General features: G+C 49.3%; 1 pseudogene; it reads right to left on the bottom strand.

Moving 5' to 3' along the window:
* Positions 1-10,448: 10,448 nt before the first annotated feature.
* On the bottom strand, positions 10,449-11,155 carry LOC126950939 (40S ribosomal protein S26-like; annotated as a pseudogene).
* Between the last annotated feature and the right edge of the window lie 3,350 nt (positions 11,156-14,505).

Raw genomic sequence — 14,505 nt, 5'->3', positions numbered from 1 at the left:
GCACACATCGTAAGGGCACAAGAGTCCACGTTACATGTGTGTGTAGCTGAAACCCCACACTCTGAGCCTGATATTGAGAAAGGGGCATCTGAAACATTGGTGCTTTCTTATTTTGTATTCCAAAGCTGAACCTGCTGGAGGGATTTTGAGTCCAACCCCTTCTGTGAATCTGTTCTCTTTTCTGGACTACCTGTGGGACGTCCCCTATGACCCTATTTTGGGGAATTTGCTGGAGGACTCATATGGTTTGGTTCTGTGTCCCCACCCAAATCTCATTGAATTGTAATCCCCACGTGGTGAGGGAGGGACCTGGTAGGAGGTGATTGGATCATGGGGGAGGTTTCCTTCATGCTGTTCTCATTATACTGAGGGAGTTTCCCCAAGATCTGATGGTTTAAAAGTGGCAGTTTCCCCTGCGTGCTCTTTCTCTCTGCTGCCTTGTGAAGAAGGTACTTGCTTCTCTTTCGCCTTCCACCACGATTGTAAGTTTCCTGAGGTAACCCAGCCATGCAGAACTGAGTCAATTAAACTTCTTTCCTTTATACATTAACCAGTCTCAGGTAGTTTTTTTTTTTTTTTGACATAATCTCCCTCTGTCACCCGGGCTGGAGTGCAGTGGCGCCATCTCGGCTCACTGCAACTTCTGCCTCCTGGGTTCAAGCGATTCTCCTGCCCTAGCCTCCTGAGTAGCTGGGATTACAGACACATGCCACCACACCTGGCTAATTTTTGTATTTTCAGTAGAGCTGGGGTTTCACCATATTGGCCAGGTTAGTCTTGAACCCTTGACCTCAGGTGATCTGCCTGCCTCGGCCTCCCAAAGTGCTGGGATTTCAGGTGTGAGCCACTGTGCCTGGCCTCAGGTAGTTCTTTATAATAGTGTGAAAATGGACTAATACAAGGGCAGAGCTGGGTTCTTGGTACACTTTAAGCATGGTGGGATCTTATGGGGTGGTATTCTGAGGAACTGGTTATTTCAAATTCAGGGCACACTAATGGGGTCATTCCTGGGGTAGACTTGGCCCAGCCTCTATGGATGCTTTTGGACCCATCTCTCAAGATGCTGGGGCTCCAGAGGGTTCAGCCAGGGGCCTCACCTGCTCTGTGTCAGCACTGCTTAGCTCATGCCCAGCTGGCCTCAGTGGAGTCTGGAATGAGGTAGAGGGAAGAAAGGGAGTTAATCTGTCCTGAAGGTTTGGTGTGTGCCAGCTTATATATGACCTCCTCAGATCCTCTCAAGAGACCGGAAAACAGGGTCTTCAAACAATGAAGTGATCTCTATATTCACAAAGTAGTGAGTGGAGAAGCCTTCCTCCCACCCCCATTCCAAAACCTGTGCCTGTCCCTTTTCTCCTTCCCTCCTCCCTTTCTGCAAGAAATCTTCTGTTTACCCAAAGTACATAGAATACATCATCATTTTGCTCAGACATTTTCCAACACCCATGCCCCTTCCTGCTGTTTCTGTTTTTAGTTTGCAGATTGTATGAGTCAGATTTGCTGCAATAACAAACATCACACACATTTCAGCGGCTTGCCACAACAAACATTTATTTTCCCTCATGGTGCAAGCCTGTGGCTGTGGGCCAGCTCCATGTGTCTGATTCTGGAACCCAGGCGGAAGGAGCTGCTTCCTTGTGGAACTCTCCCATTCTCAAAGCAGAGGGCAGAAGCTGGCGGATGCAACTTCCCATTTGGACCTGGCATGCATCATGTCTGCTAATAGAAAATAACATAGTGGATGCCCACCTGCCCACTCCTGGTCCTTCTCTTAAAAAAAGTAACCAAAAAGCAGAGAAGCCCTGGGCCCTGTGGATGTGAACATGTCCACAGAACACATTCCCTGCACCTTACTTCGGGGAGCCACAGGCTTAAAACATAAACCTTGGTTTGCAATGTAGGTCCTTGAAGGATTTTGCAAACTTCAGTTTTCAAACAGACAAAAAAGGGCATAAACAACTTGGAAAGAAAGGTTCTGAGACCTTGCTGGAAAGTGACCCCACCACTCCACCCTATAAAGGTTTCTTTTTTTTTTTTTTTTCCTTTTCCTTTTCTTTGAGACCAAGTCTCGCTCTGTCACCCAGGCTGGAGTGCAGTGGCATGATCTCGATCACTGCAACCTCCGCCTCCCAGGTTCAAGTGATTCTCCTGCTTCAGCCCCGAGAGTAGCTGGGACTACAGGCACGTGCCACCATGCCCAACTAATTTTTATATTTTTAGTAGAGACAGGGTTTCACCATGTGGTCTCGAACCAGGCTGGTCTCGAACTCTCGACCTCAGGTGATCTGCCCACTTCGGCCTCCCAAAATGCTGGGATTACAGGCATGAGCCACTGTGCCTGGCCTATAACGATTTCTTTTACCCCCTCTACATTAGATCCAGGGTATTGAGGCAGGTGTCCTGACTATCTCCTCTATCTCCTCCAGCGCCAGTGCTCACAGCTGCCTGCCTGCAGAGTTGAGGGAGAGGAGGGGAGACAGGGAAGGCGATAGCTCCTAGGGCCACACTGTGACTACTGAAATATGAGCCCGGGGCCAAGGTAGTTTAGGGGAGGGGTTTCACCTCCTAAGAGGGTGTGCAGGTCTCTCTTCGGAAAGACTCTAGGGTGCTAATGAGGGGCCAGGAATTTCCTAATACTCTGGGGGTGTCTCTTCTCCTCCTTCTCTTGGAGTCCCCCTAGTTTGCGAGGCGGAGGCTCCCTCAAGCCTGTGGTGCTCGCGTAGCTTCAGCCCTAGAGAGGAGAAAGCTGTCTTCACTGGTCCGTCGCCCCAACCTGGGGTGCTCTCCACCACGCACGTCACCTGCAGGGCCACGCGGCCGGGATGCCCCCTTGCCTGCACCCTCAATGCCCAGGAGGCGGCAAGGTCACGCCCCCTCTCCGTCCCGCCCCGTCCTGTTATTTCCCTGGCCCCCGCCCCCTCTCCGGCCTTTGGCGTCCAGTCCCCCGCCGGTGGACCACGATCCGCCACGCCCCCAACTGCGGGCCACGCCCCATCCAGACCCCGCCCACCCCAGGTCCCACCTCGCCAAGGCCTCGCCCCGTTATTCCGCCCTCTGCGGGTCCAGGTACTTGTGGTCAAGTATAGGGTCACCGCGCCCCCGCCCCCCAGGGACCTCTCGTCCCCTTTTGCCTTGTCCTTTAATTCGGGTCGTCGTATTTCCTCTGCATTTGTTTGTTTCCAGAATTAATGAGACTAAAATTATTTTTGAGATTTATTTTTAAGGGTATTTAGAGACTTCCCTTTAGGTAGTAGGGGGTACCTTGCGGGAAGGCGGGCGCTCCTCGATTTGATAAGTGATTTCTTCAGGGTTGCCAGGCTGAGCCGGCTCACGGGAGGAGCGCTTCTGCAGGGATTACAGTCGGCAAACATTTACTGTTTATCTGCAAGCCTCAGGGCCTGAGGGAGGAGGGTGAGCGTCTTTCTAATGCAAAGGAGGAATAATAATGGCAATAACAGCTCGCCTTGGGCTAATTTATTATATTTATTTATTTTTTGAGACGGAGTTTCGCTCTTGTGCCCCAGTTTGGAGTGCAGCGGCGCGATCTCAGTTCACTACAACCTCTGCCTCCCGGGTTCAAGCGATTCTCCTGCCTCAGCCTCCCAAGTAGCTGGGACTACAGGCATGTGCCACCACGCCCGGCTAATTTTTGTATTTTTAGTATAGAGGGGGTTTCACCATGTTGGTCAGGTTGGTCTGGACCTCCTGACCTGAAGTGATCCCCCACCTCGGCCCCCCAAAGTGCTAAAATTACAGGGGTGAGCCACCAAGGCCTTGGGTTAATTTACAAAGCATGTTCACCACCACTGTCTCATTTGATCCTTTTTTTTTTTAAGCCTTTTTTTCTGTCCCTATTTTAAAGACGGGGAAACTGACGCCTGGGGAGGCGAGTTGGAGCTAGATCTGCCTTATTTCAGGTCTGTCTTGTCAGACAAACATATTTAAAACTAGCAAGTACGGAGAAAATGAATGTTGAGTAAATAATTTTAGTGAATATATCTATTATGTTCCAATGAGGGGCTTCTTAAAATTTGATTTTATTTTTGTAACAGAAGCTCTTATTTCCACATCTTCTTAAAGGGACTTTACTATTCCATATTTTGAAAGCACAATTTAAAGAGAACAAGGCCAGGTGCTGTGGCTCATGCCTGTTATCCCAGCACCTTGGGAGTCAGGAGGATCGCTTGAGCCCAGGAGTGTGAGACCAGACTGGGCAACACAGTGGGGCCCCGGCTCTACAAAAGTAAAAAATTAGCTGGCTGTGGTGGCGCATGTCTGTAATCCCAGCTACTCAGGAGGCTGAGGCAGGAGAATCACCTAACCCGGGAGGCAGAGGTTGCAGTGAGCCGAGATGGCGCCACTGCACTACAGCCTGGGTGACAGAGGGAGAACCTGTCTGTGAAAAAAAAAAAAAAAAAAAAAAAAGAGCGAGCGAGAGAGAACAGATCAGATTTGAATAATTATATAATTAAGTTACCACAGGGCACAGACTTGTATCCTGATTTGTTGCTTGTGCAGACACATCTTACCTGGTCCTTTGGCGGAGAAGGGACAAGATGGCTGGCCCCAACAGGGAGTTGAGGCTGGGCTGGAGCCACAGGAAGGATGGAGACACAGAGGGAAGGGTGCCTGAGACCCTCGCAGCTGTCTCTGTGGTTAAGCATTTACTCCAAGCCCAGCTGCCTGCACCCAGGAGCAGCTGCGGGTCAGGCTCACCTGACCCTTATCTGCTGAGAGGAGCATCCTGTCAACCCCAGCCCCCTGGCTGGACCAACCAAGGGAGGACTGCCTGGGTATTCAGGTTTCTTTTGCATGAAAAGCTGTGCTCAATAATCCTATCAAAGCTGTCAGCCGACCAAGCCCAGAGAGCAGCTGTCTCAAGGAAACAGTAAACCAGATGAAGGATGCCTTTCTCCGATTCGGTTGACATGCTTTATGTGTGATCACTCTTACGACAACAGCAGGTATATAAAAAGGCTCAGTTACAGTTTCTTGGAAATAATAAAGTAACTCGGAGGGACTCGTATGCCAAGGAGCCTGAAGATGAATGCCCGGCCGTAAAAGTGGGCTCTCTTCATATTTCATAAAGCTGTGGTTCAGCTGTCTGGCAGGTTGAGGAATGAAAGGTGGGATTATTTTAGGAACATTTTATGTTGCATCCAGAAGTATCCAGTTTATTGTATAAACAGTACTTAGACTTGAGTGAAGGCAACAAGCATAGTCATTTTCTCCCTTCAGAAATCCTTTTCAGAGATAACAGTTTTAGGGCTGAGTATAACATCAAATAATTATCAGCTATTGCTATACAGGAAGGAAATCCGTCTTCCATCGCTATAGTGTGTGCCATGCATCAGGCTACTTGGGGTTGAGGAATTATTGTCTCAGTGTTACAAATGGGGAAACTGAGGCTCAGAGTGGCAGCGTGACTTGTGCAAGGCCTTGAAACAGAAAAGAAACAGGGCCAGGAGAGGTGGCTCACACCTGTAATCCCAGCACTTTGGGAGGCCGAGGCAGGGGGATTACTGGAGCTCAGGAGTTCAAGACCAGCCTGGGCAACACAGTGAGACCCCCATCTCTATGAAAAATATAAGCAATTAGCCGAACATGGTGGCACACGCCTGTAGTCCCAGCTACTTGGGAGGTTAAGGTGGCAGGATCACTTGAGCCCGGGTGGTGGAGGCTGCAGTAAGCTGTGATTGCGCCACTGCACTCCAGCCTGGGTGGTGGAGAGAGACCCTGTTTCTTAAAAAAGGAAAAGAAAAGAAACAGACTGGGAATCAACCGAAGGACCAGACAAGAAGTCTGTACACGAAATTGTCTGTACACTGTAGACTTCATTATCTAGTTTAAAACGGATTCGTTCTCTTTAAATTGTGCTTTAAACATATGGAATAGTAAATTCCCTTTAAGAAGACTTGGAAAGAGGCCGGGCGCAGTGGCTCATGGCTGTAATCCCAGCACTTTGGGAGGTCGAGGCAGGCGGATCTCCTGAGGTCAGGAGTTCCAGACCAGCCTGGCCAACATGGTGAAACCCCGTCTCTACTAAAAATACAAAAAAATTAACCAGGCATGGTGGCAGGGGGCACCTGTAATCCCAGCTACTTGGGAGGCTGAGGCAGGAGAGTCTCTTGAACCCGGAAGGTGGAGGTTGCAGTGAGCTGAGATCTCACCATTGCACTCCAGCCTGGGCAACAGGAACAAAACTCCATCTCAAAAAAAAAAAAAAAAAAAAAGCATACAATTTGGTCAGTTTTAACATATTTATTGACTCATCTAGAGAGTCATGTGTTGCTTAATGACAAGGATACTTTCTGAGAAATGCATTGTTAGGTGATTTCATGGTTGTATGAAATCATAGAGTGTATTGATACAAACCTAGATGGTGTGGTCTGCTACACACCTAGGCTGGATGATGTAGCCTGTTGCTCCTAAGCTACAAACCTGCACAGCATGTGACTGTACTGAATATTGCCGGCAATTGCAAAACAATGGTAAGTATTTATGTATCTAAATATATTGGCTGGGCGTGGTGGTTCATACCTGCAATGCCAACACTTTGGAAGGCCTAGGCGGGCAGATCACTTGAGGTCAAGCGTTCGAGACCAGCCTGGCCAACGTGATAAAACCCCGACTCTACTAAAAAAATATAAAATTAGCTGGGCGTGGTGGTTTGTGCCTGGAGTCCCAGCTACTCAGGAGGCTGAGGCAGGAGAATCCCTTGAACCTGGGAGGCGGAAGCTGCAGTGAGCTGAGATCACACCACTGCACTCCAGTCTGGGCGACAGAGCAAGACTCCATCTTAAAAACAAAACAAAAATGTAGGCCAAGTATGGTGGCTCATGCCTGTAATCCCAGCACTTCGGGAGGCCTAGGCGGGTGGATCACCTGAGGTCAGGAGTTCAAGACCAGCCTGGGCAACATGGCAAAACCCCCTATTTCTACAAAAAATACAAAAAATTAGCTGAGCGTGGTGGTGTGTGCTTATAGTCCCAGCTACCTGGGAGGTTGAGGTGAGAGGATTCCCCGAGCTGGAGAGGTTGAGGCTGCAGTGAGCCGAGACCATACCCCTGCACTCCAACCTGGGCAACAGAGTGAGACTCTCACAAAGAAAAGAAAGAGAGAGGGGGGAAGAAAGAAGGAAAGAAATAAAGAGAAAGAGAGAGAGAAGGAAGGAAGGAAAAAGAAAGAAGGAAAGAAAGAAAAGAAAGGCAGGAAGGAGGGAGCGAAGGGAGGGAGGGAGAAAGGAAGGAAGGAAAGAAGAAAGGAAGGAAGGGAAGAAGGAAGGGAGGGAGTGAAGGAGGAAGGGAGGCATTTATTTGTAGTATGCCAAGTGAGAAGCAAAATGCTCAAATCCTGGCTCACCGATGGCTTGCAGGCAAAAGTTTTAAAGGCAGAGGTAAATTTCAGAAAAACGGAAGCTACAGGCAAAATTGTGAACGAATACACAGAGGTTACACATTGGTTTAGGCCTGAAAGGGTGAGATATCTTGTAGCGAGGGCTTACTGGTCATAGGTGGACTCAAAGATTTTCTGATTTGCAACTGGTTAAGGAAGAGAAGCTTTGTTTAAAACTGGGATCAGCAGAGAAAAACGTTAACTGTCTCAGGGGTGTGATGCCCTCCAAGCCCCTCAGAAAGAAATTTAGACCAAAGAATGGTGCTCAGAATTCAGTCTGTAGTTCCCCCTTATCTCAGGCGTTCAGTGGAGGTCCAGGTTTCTGAAACACAGCTCAGGGACATACGGTAAGTTGTTATCTTTAGTTTCTATACGGAAAGCAAACATCTCTGGAAATCTTACTTTCTTGGCTTGGTTTATTGTTTTAGGCTACTATTACTTTTTTTTTTTTTTTTTTTTTTTTTTGAGATAGAGTTTTGCTCTTGTTGCCCAGGCTGGAGTGCAACGGCACGATTTTGGCTCACTGCAACCTCCGTCTCCTGGGTTCAGGCAATTCTCCTGCTTCAGCCTCCCGAGTAGCTGGGATTAGAGGCGTGCACCACCATGCCTAGCTAATTTTTGTATTTGTAATAGAGATGGGGTTTCACCATGTTGACCAGGCTGGTCTCGAACTCCTGATCTCAGGCGATCCACCCACCTTTGCTTCCCAAAGTGCTGGGATTATAGGTGTGAGCCACCGTGCCGGCCTTACTGCTACCTTTTGTTTTAACAATTGACTTACTTCTGGGGCTAGCTAGATGCCTGGAATTTCCCTCGAAAGAACCAGAATTTTCCTTAATTTCCATGCTGTGGGGTCCCCAGGCCCCTAAAAAAGAGGTCCCTGCTCCATCTCACTTCTCAGCTGGTGGACAGCCTCTTGTCTCCCTGTGGGAATTCAAGATGTTGGCCCATCCTCCACTGTCCCCAGGCAGTCAATGACCTTTGTGGTCAGGATGGACTCTTAGGATCCGGGGGGTGTGTTTGGAGCCTTCTTGACCCGGGGAAAGCTGCAGGATGACACCTTGAATTTTCTCTGCAGTGCCGCGGGAGCCAGCAATTGCATTTAGCACTCATTTGTCCTCTCTGCGTGCTAAGTGATTGGTGACACATGGAGGCCCTGATTGTTTCCGAAGGGCTCTTTTACGAGATCTCCAATAAAGTTCTAAGCGGATCATGCCTGTTCAGGGGGAAGATAACACCAGTGTGAGGCCCAGAACTTTTCCATAAGAAATTCCAGCTGGATGAGCATTTAAGGAAGGAGATGAAGTCAGCGTTTGGAGACAACGAATTAGATGGCCGGATATGTCACCGTAATCATGAATAATAAATGAGAAGGAAGAGGCTGTAATTCGCAGAGTGGGAGAGGAGACTAGGAACTTGTAGTGCCTGGGGAAAGAGCGTCTCAGACAGGCCTTGGACTTGTGAAAGGAAACCTTTTCAAAGAAATGCTTTTTGGAAAAAATGCCTATTATTGGGAAGAGTGTCCACGTTTCTGAGAGACAAAGGATTTATGGCTGTAACAGAAACTCTCTCCATGCAACCCCACTCGTCTCCGTCCCTCTCCTTGCACCCTGCAAGATCTTGCTAGCCATCACAAGGGCTGTTTTGGGGACAGGCCGTTGCCCCATCTTCTCAAAGGGAGGTAGGAGGTGGGACTTGACTCTAGAGGTGGGGCTTGGACACTGGACCAAACTGAGGACTGGTTAAAACAGGGCTGGGAGCTGGGCGCAGTGGCTCACACCTGTAATCCCAGCATTTTGGGAGGCCAAGACGGGTGGATCACCAGAGGTCAGGAGTTCGAGACCAGCCCGGCCAACATGATGAAACCCCGTCTCTACTAAAAATACAAAAATTAGCTGGGCATGGTGACCCGTGCCTGTAATCCCAGCTACTTGGGAGGCTGACGTGGAAGAATCGCTTGAACCTGGGAGGCAGAAGTTGCAGTGAGCGATCTTACCACTGCACTCCAGCCTGAGTGACAGGAGACTCCGTCTCAAACAAACAAACAAAACAAGACAAACAAACAAACAAAAAACCCCAAAACAAAAAACAGGGACAGAGTAGAAGCAGCTTTCCATAAGACACCCCCCCCAGTGTGTCATGTCAGTTTACCACTGCCATGGTAACACCTGGGCGTTTCCGTCCCTTTCCGGGACAATGACTCGAGGACCCAAAAGTTACTACCCCTTCTCTAGAAACTTTTGCATAGGCCAGCGCAGTACGCACCTGTAATCCCAGCACTTTGGGAGGCCAAAGCAGGTGGATCACCTGAGGTCAGGATTTTGAGACCAGCCTGGCCAACATGGTGAAACCCCATTTCTACCAAAAAATACAAAAATGAGCCAGATGTGGTGGCACAAGACTGTAGTTCCAGCTACTCAGGCAGATGAGGTGGGAGGATTGCTTGAATCCGGCAGGCGGAGGTTGCAGTGAGCTGAGATGGTGCCACCGCACTCCAGCCTGGGCAACAGAGTGAGACCCTGTCTCAAAAACAAAAACAGGCCGGGCGCGGTGGCTCAAGGCTGTAATCCCAGCACTTTGGGAGGCTGAGACGGGTGGATCACGAGGTCAGGAGATGGAGACCATCCTGGCTAACACGGTGAAACCCCGTCTCTACTAAAAAAATACAAAAAACTAGCTGGGCAAGGTGGTGGGCGCCTGTAGTCCCAGTTACTCGGGAGGCTGAGGCAGGAGAATGGCCTGAACCCGGGAGGCAGAGCTTGCAGTGAGCTGAGATCCGGCCACTGCACTCCAGCCTGGGCGACAGAGCGAGACTTTGTCTCAAAAAAAAAAACAAAAACAAAAACCAAATTTTATTTTTTTCATAAGCCACTTCCTTAATCTATATGTAATTAAAAGTAGGTGTGAATGTGACTGCAAAGCTGCCCTGAGCTGCTGCTCATAGGAGCAGTCATGGAGCTGTAACCCTGCAGCCTCAGTAAAGCTGTTTTCTTCTACCCTACCACTGGCTTGCCCTTGAATTCTCCTTTTTTTTTTTTTAAAGTACAATTTCCAGTTTATTTTTCTCCAGAGAATAGTCTTTTAGTCTTTAAGGACTCAGCTCCTTCCATGGGCTTTGATGGGGGTCACGGGGCAGCACCCGCAGGTGTAAATCGGGATGGGGGTGTTTGGTCCTTGCGGGCTTCACGAGATCGCTTCCTGACTACATTGATGTGAATGGCACAACCCACACAGTAACGCAGCTTCAGATACAGCTTGGGAAGCACGTAGGCATTGAAGACGCTCGCTTCAGAAATGTCCCTGATTGCTGTGGCCTTCACTATGTTTCGAATGACATATTTCTTTTTTTATTTTTTGAGATTGAGTCTTGCTCTGTCACCCAGGCTGGAGTGCAGTAGCACGATCTTGGCGCACTGCAACGTCTGCCTTCCGAGTTCAAGCGATTCTCCTGCCTCAGCGTCCGGAGTAGCTGGGATGACACGTGCCTGCCACCATGTCCCACTAATTTTTGTATTTTTTAGTAGAGGTGAAGTTTCACCATGTTGATCAGGCTGGTCTCGCCCTCCTGACCTCAGGTGATCCACCCGCCTCGGCCTCCCAAAGTGTTGGGATTACAGGCGTGAGCCACCATGCCTGGCCCGAATGACGAATTTCCTGATGATCTTATCCCTGGGCACGCGTCGGGCACAGTTCGTGCAGTGAATAGACTGCACGTGATATGACCCTTTTGGGCATAATCGTTGTTCCTTCTTTTCTTTGTCATCTTGGAGGCCTGGACTGGAGAGAGTTGCGTTTGAATTCTTTCCTGCGTGAAGCCAATCCTCGCAGACTGAGTCCCAACTTGGGACTCGCTTGCCCTGCATCCAAAGTGTGTCCTTCTAAACCTCATCCCTGCAGACAGGGATCGGGCCCTGTGATTCACAGGTATAAGGGCCATTGCAAGGGGGAGAAGAGCTCTCAGCTGGAAAAGGGGTTTACTGAGTTTCACAAGCATGGGGAGCCTGCTGTTTTTGTTAGGGTCCAAGGGTTGCCTCCTCAACATCTATTTAGAGCACCCCCTGGAAAAGACAAGAGTCAGAAATAAATGGGCCTTAGGTTTGTGGATCGATGCGGACCTTTAATCGCTTGTTCATGGTCTCCTGGGAAGCAGTGAGCAGCACAGCCTGTGCGAGAAGGTGCCAAGAGTGCCGTCTGCAACCGTGCCTGTCTCCTGGACCATTCCTGCCTACAAAACAGTGTCTCCCATTTCATTATTATTTTATTGTATTTATTTTGAGACAGGGCCTCACTCTGTCACTCAGGCTGGAGTATCATGGTGCAATCTGAGCTCACTGCAGCCTCAACCTCCTGGGTTCAAAGCGATCCTCCAGCCTCAGCCTCCTGACTCGTTGAGACTATAGGTGCACACCACCAGGTCTGGCTATTTTCTTTATTTTTTGCAGAGATGGGGTTTTTGCCGTGTTGCCCAGGCTGGTCTCGAACTCCTAAGCTCAAGGGATCCTCCTGACTTGGCCTCCCAAAGTTCTGGGATTACAGGTGTGTGCCTGGCCCCATTTTGTTTCTTAATTATTTTTATTTCTTTAGAGACAGTGTCGCCTTCTGTCACCCAGGCTTGTGTGCAGTGGTGTGATTGTAGCGCACTGCAGCCTCAAACTCCTGGGCTCAAGTAATCCTCCCACTTCAGCCTCCTGAGTAGCTGGGACTACAGGCATGTGCCACCATGTCTGACTAATTTTTGAAATTTTTTGTAGAGCTGGGGGAGTTTCACCATTTTGCCCAGGTTGGTCTTGAACTCCTGGCCTAAAGCGATCCTCCCACCTTGGCCTCCCAAAGTGCTGGGATTCCAGGCATGAGCCACTGTGCCTGGCTCCGTTTAAAATAATCCTGTCTTGACCTCCCAACTGGGCCCCATTTTTGGACCCTCCCTTGGAGTAGAGTTTCTCAACCATCTCTCTACACTTGCTGAACCCATTCTTTACCTCGCGTGTTTGCTCCCCTGAAATTACCCACAATTTGTCTCTGCCAAAATTACCCACAACCAAGTCACCATGGAGCTCTGGGTTAGTAGACCCAATGGGTGTGTATTAGCCAGGGTTCTCTAGAGGGACAGAACTAATAGGGTATATAAGTTAATTCTCCTTAACTCAAATGATCACGAGGTCCCACAGTAGGGCATCTGCAAGCTGAGGAGCAAGGAAGTCAGTTAGAGTCCCAAAGCTGAAGAACTTGGAGTCTTTTCTTTTTTTTTTGACATGGAGTTTTGCTCTTTTGCCCAGGCTGGAGCACAATGGTGCCATCTGGGCTTACTGCAACCTCCGCCCTCCAGGTTCATCTGATTCTCTTGCCTCAGTCTCTGAAGTAGCTGGGATTATAGGCGTCTGCCACCATGCCTGGCTAATTTTTGTATCTTTAGTAGAGATAGGATTTTGCCGTGTTGGCCAGGCTGGTCGTGAACTCCTGACCTCAGATGATCCACCCACCTCAACCTCCCAAAGTGCTGGGATTAGAGGCGTGAACCACCGCGCCTGACCCTCACTTCTTTTCTTTCTCGGCTTCTGTGACCAGGCTTTCTTCTGCCTTTATGATTTTGTGCCTGGGTCTTAATTTATAAAGGTGACTGAGGGTGATGACACAGAGGAGTCAATGATATTGAAGGAAAAGTTTAATGTTGGTCAGGCATGGTGGCACACAGCTGTCATCCCAGTACTTTGGAAGGCTGAGACAGGAGGATTGCTTGGGGCCAGGAGTTCGAGGCCAGCCTGGACCATATAGGGAGACCTCATCTCTACAAAAAATTAAAAAATTAGCCAGGTGGGTTGGTGCACACCTGTAGCCTCAGGTATCGGGAGGCTGAGGTGGGAGGATCGCTGGAACCCAGGAGGTCGAGGCTGCAGTGAGCTGTGATGATGCCCCTGCACTTCAGCTCTGGGTGAAAGAGTGAGACCCTGTCTCTAAAAAATAGACAAGAAAAAGCTTCATGTTATTCCCAGTTCCCCTGGAAGTGACAGGCATGACACCCAGGCAGGCCTGCATGGGAGAAACGCCCACGTGGGTCAGGAGGTAAAGGATTGTGGGGATAGCCCAGGAAGTGACCTTCGTTGCGTTTCCTGTGGGGAAGGCAGTGCAGGACGGCAGAAACAGTTAGGACCAGCTAGCTTGAATAAAGCTGGCGGGTTCTGGGTTATAGGAATGGTCCGTGGTTGTCTGGTACCTGGCTCTGGGTGGTTTAGGATAGGGAAAGTACTGTCTTGCTGCACGACAATCAAAGGAGGTGGCTGGTAGTATGGACTTGGAATTAGTTGGAGGGTTTGTGCGTTGAAAAAATCAACACTTTCTTCTCTTACCTGGTCAACACTCAACACAGGTAGTGTCAGATCCCATAGGCTAAAAGCTCAGTCTCACAAGACTGCCCCCTGCCCCTGTGCTTCAGGTGCCAATCCCAAGCTCCAGGCTATTTTACTTGTGCTTCTGACTGACCAGCTGTAAATCGGGGTTCCCACAACCCCCTCCTCATATTCTATCAATTTGCTAGGGTGGCTCACAGAACTCAGGGAAGCTCTTTCCTTCCATTGGCCTGTTTATGATAAAGGATGTTGCCAAGGATACAACGAGATGAAGAGATGCACGGGGTGAGGTTTGGAAGGGCCCCAGGTGCAGGAGCTTCTGTCTGCATGGAGTTGGGGTGCGTAACCCTCAAGCTACAGGGATGTGACAGTGAATTGGAAGCTCTCTGAACCTTGTAGTTCAGGGATTTTTATGGGGACTTCATCCCCTAGGCATGATGAATTATCCGCCCAATCTCCAGCCCCTCTCCCCTTCCAAGAGTTGCCTCATTAGAACAAAATACATTCCTATCACCCAGGACTTTTTAAAGGCTTTAGGGGCTACGTGTCAGAAACTAGGGTCAAAGACTAAATATTAGAACCAAAAATGCTCCTAGCACCCTGCTAGCTCAGGAAATTACAAGGGTTGTAGGAGCTCTGTGCTAGGAACTGTGGTAAGAAATCAAACACAGGGCCGGGCATGGTGGCTCGTGCCTGTAATCCCAAAACTTTTGGGAGGCTGAGGCAGATGGATCACCTGAGGTCGGGAGTTCAACACCAGCCTGGCCAA

Source organism: Macaca thibetana, chromosome 3, assembly GCF_024542745.1.
Source record: "Macaca thibetana thibetana isolate TM-01 chromosome 3, ASM2454274v1, whole genome shotgun sequence".
Classification (NCBI taxonomy): domain Eukaryota; kingdom Metazoa; phylum Chordata; class Mammalia; order Primates; family Cercopithecidae; genus Macaca; species Macaca thibetana.
This window is presented reverse-complemented; position numbering and strand designations above follow the sequence as displayed.